The sequence below is a fragment of the Arachis duranensis genome, chromosome 8, assembly GCF_000817695.3.
Source record: "Arachis duranensis cultivar V14167 chromosome 8, aradu.V14167.gnm2.J7QH, whole genome shotgun sequence".
Taxonomy (NCBI): Eukaryota; Viridiplantae; Streptophyta; class Magnoliopsida; order Fabales; family Fabaceae; genus Arachis; species Arachis duranensis.
The window spans coordinates 18,878,242-18,882,759 of NC_029779.3; positions in this window are offsets into that span (position 1 = coordinate 18,878,242).

Here is a 4,518-nt window from a genome sequence, read left to right on the forward strand (position 1 = left end):
TCCAGATTAGCGCCAATTATCTCGTCTTTTCTTTTCTAATCCTAATCTCTTCTATCTTTTCTTTTTTTTTCTTTCTTTCTTACTTTATTTCTTTTCCTTCCCATTCTTCTTATCTTTCATTTAATTTTACTTAATTTATTTGCATATTTCATTCATTGCATTTTAATTTTGTGCATATTTTTTTTGTTTATAAATTTATTATTTTTCTATTGGTGTCACTTGTTCATATTCAACTGTTGTGTCTTTTCTGGTATTATTTTGGTGCTCAGTGACTTGTTTTACACTATTGGGTAATATTATTTAAGTCACTGCTAATCTTTTATGATATTTGTATTCATTTTGCATTGACATTAATTTATATTGTCTTGCACTCTCTTCCCCATTGTTGTAAATTTTTGCACTCTTGAACTGCCACCATGTATGCGGTGAAGGAGAACTCATGAGTGCTCAGAAAGACGTAATAGGACATAATCTGTGCCCATACGTGAGCCTCCAAGGTGAGTGCGGAAGCCAATATTCCCTTAGGACGGGAACGATGGTATCCAAAAATCCATCTGCTGCCAGGTTGTGCGATAACGCTGAGAACAGCATCCCAGTCAAATTTGTACGCCTGGCGCTTGAGTGCGGCTTCTTAAAATGCGTCTAATCCTTTTGGAGCAGAGGGAAGATCTAATGCTCGCTGAATGGCCTCTTCTGTAATAGGGACTTACTTCTGACGAATATAAACAAACTGTAGGGTTGGCAGGTGGAAATTGGAGTAGAACTCAACTACCCAAGAAAGATTAACCTGTTTTGGCTATCTCCGTAGGAATCCCCAATGTCTTTGTGTAATCTGTGTGGCTCAAAAAATTTGAGAATATGAGGTGGAAGGATTAGAAGGTGTTCGTTGTTGTAATTCCGAGCTACCAGAATGGGAAACATCTGCTCACAATAGCAATTGGAAAATCGAGTAGTGTCCTTTACTGGGAATGCTTTCTCCTTTTCATCGACCTTTAGAATCCTTTTAATTCTTTTTTTAGGGCTTAACTGCAGTTGAAGATGGCTTTGCTACTAATTCTCTTTTTGTTCCTCTCCTTGCAGTAGATTTGGGGGTAGCTTTCTCCTTGCCTTTCTTGGTGGCCATCCTGAAAGGAAATGAGTAAAGACATGAATATTTAAAGGGTTATAACAAGAAAAGGAATAGGAAATTTGGTAATCAATGCATATGAATGGATAATGATGTGAACACATGGTCATGACTACATGTGGCAAATCAACAATTGAAATATAGGAAGTGCATGTGAAGACAGTTAAATGCTAGGTGTTTATTGGCATGCCGGCAAGGGCATGAGTAGCATAGATTAAGCATTCAATGTCCAAGTTAGATTACCAAGTCATTCAAACTAACAATATGTTTGTAATAACAATTATATTTTATTAATAAAAAATAAAAAGGGTTTTGTGAAAAGCAAGCATATAGAATAGTGGATTAAAAGAAATCCAAAAAAATAGTGCACAATGCATATGGGCGTTTTCACAAACACATAGCATGCATGTTAAAGAAGGTATGGAAAATATTAACTTGAACATGCAAGTAACCCTATAAAAATAATATATAATTATTAAACAAGTCCTAAACAATCCACAAGCAACATATAAAAATAATGACCCAAATAAATTTCTAACACCAATATGAGGGAGAATAAATAAAAAGAAAATATGGATGAAGAAAGTAGAAGAGAAAGAGAAAGAAAACATGAAAATAAGAAGGAGAATGAGAGAAAGAGAAAGAAAACATGAAAATAAGAAGGAAAATGAAAAAGTAGGGAAGAAGAGAAGAAAAACCTTGATAATGGTGGTGGGAGAGAGGGGTAGAAGGGAGGAAGAAGGAAGAAGGGAGAAAAAGGGGGAAAATAGGATTGGTGTGGGAAAAGATAAGACAATCTGGCAGATTTAAATGAGATGGGCGGCGCAAGTGACGCGGACGCGTGGTGCACGCGGTCGCGCGGAGGGCTTTTGAAGGGAATGACGCAGATGCGTCGGTCACGTGGACGCGTGAAATGATAAACGCTAGGGATGCGAGGGTAGCTTCGCGCTCGCACAACTCTCTATTTGAAAACATATTTTGCCAAATTTCAGGGTGACGCGGTCGCGTGGTCGACGCGATCGCGTGAGTGACCATTATAGGGATGTGACGCGGACGCTTGAGCCATGCGTCCGCATGGTAAGGCTTGTGCGTTCAGCACCAATCCAGCACCACTCCAGCACAACCTTTCGGTCGTGCACCCTTTCTTACGTCGATTTTCAGGTCACGCGTCCGCGTGGGTGACGCGGATGCGTCGGTGACGCGGTCGCGTGGGGTGATTTGTGCCAAAGGCACGCCTCCAGCCACACTCTCGCGTGACTCTCTGTTCGTTTTCTTATTCTCTCTGAGCCACTTGCGATGCAGACGCGTCGGCGACGTTGTCGTGTCGCGGCTCTCCCTTTTTTTTAAATATGCAAATGCAGATGCAAACTAAATGTGCTAATAATGAGAAGAGTTATTAAAAAAGAAAACTAAGAGTAAAGAAAGGAACGATCATACCATGGTGGGTTGTCTCCCACCTAGCACTTTGTTTTAACGTCCTTAAGTTGGACACTCTATTAACTCAGTCTTCTACTGTGAGTGGATCCTCCAGGAGAAAGATATCTAACTCCTTGTTTTTCGTCACCTTCTCACCATGGCAGAGCTTCAAACGATATCCATTAACTTTGATGAGTTCAGAGCTTGAAGGGTGACTTAGGTGAAAAACTCCGTACGGCTCAGGCTTCTCGACTCTATATGGACCTTCCCACCTTGATCTCAACTTGCCTGGCATGAGCCTCAGTCTAGAGTTGTAAAGGAGGACTAAATCCCCAGGTTGGAACTCTTTCCTCTTGATGTGCTGATCATGTATAGCCTTCTTCTTTTCCTTGTACAGCCTTGAGTTCTCATAAGCTTCTAGGCGAAAGCGTTCCAATTCTTGTAGTTGCAACTTCCTTTCAGCTCTGGCTTTCTCAAATCCCATGTTGCATTCCTTTACTGCCCAAAAGGCTTTGTGCTTTACTTCAACTGGAAGATGACAGGCTTTTTCATAAACTAAGTGAAAAGGACTAATCCTAATGGGTATCTTGTATGCTGTTCTGTATGCCCAGAGTGCATCTTGTAGCCTGGTGCTCCAGTCTCTTCTATGAGGTTTGACTATTGATGAACGGATAATTTATACGCTTTTTGGCATTGTTTTTAGTAGGTTTTTAGTATGATCTAGTTAGTTTTTAGTGTATTTTTATTAGTTTTTAGTTAAAATTCACTTTTCTGGACTTTACTATGAGTTTGTGTGTTTTTCTGTGATTTCAGGTATTTTCTGGCTGAAATTGAGGGTCCTGAGCAAAAATCTGATTCCGAGACCAAAAAGGACTGCAGATGCTGTTGGATTCTGACCTCCCTGCACTCGAAGTGGATTTTCTGGAGCTACAGAAGCCCAATTGGCGCGCTCTCAACGGCATTGGAAAGTAGACATCCTGGGCTTTCCAGCAATATATGATAGTCCATACTTTGCCCAAGATTTGATGGCCCAAACCGGCGTTGCAAAACAGCCTCAGAAATTCCAGCGTTTAACGCTGGAACTGGCATAAAACTTGGAGTTAAACGCCCAAACTGGCATAAAAGCTGGCGTTTAACTCCAGAAAAGGTCTCTACACGAAAAGTCTTCATTGCTCAACCCAAGCACACACCAAGTGGGCCCGGAAGTGGATTTTTATGTCATTTACTCATCTCTGTATACCCTAGGCTACTAGTTTACTATTAATAGGATCTTTTGACATTGTATCAGTACTTCATGACACTTTACACGTTTTCTTTGTGTACTTTCACGGCATGAGTCTCTAAACCCCATGGTTGGGGGTGAGGAGCTCTGCTGTGTCTTGATGGATTAATGCAATTACTACTGTTTCTTATTCAATCATGCTTGCTTCCATTCTAAGATAATACTTGTTCTTAACACGGATGAATGTGATGATCCGTGACAATCATCATCATTCTCAACTATGAACGCGTGCCTGACAACCACCTCCGTTCTACCTTAGATTAAGTAGTTATCTCTTGGATTCTCTAACCGGAATCTTCATGGTATAAGCTAGAATTGATGGCGGCATTCAAGAGAATCCGGAAGGTCTAAACCTTGTCTGTGGTATTCTGAGTAGGATTCAATGATTGAATGACTGTGACGAGCTTCAAACTCCTGAAGGCGGGGCGTTAGTGACAGACGCAAAAGAATCAATGGATTTATTCCGGCCTGAACGAGAACCGACAGATGATTAGCCATGCTGTGACAGAGCATAGGAACATTTTCACTGAGAGGATGGGAGGTAGCCATGGACAACGGTGAAACCCTACATACAGCTTGCCATGGAAGGAACTGTGCGTGTTTGATGAAGAAGACAGTAGGAAAGCAGAGATTCAGAAGATGGAGCATCTCCAAAACCTCAACCTATTCTCCATTACTGCAAAACAAGTAACCA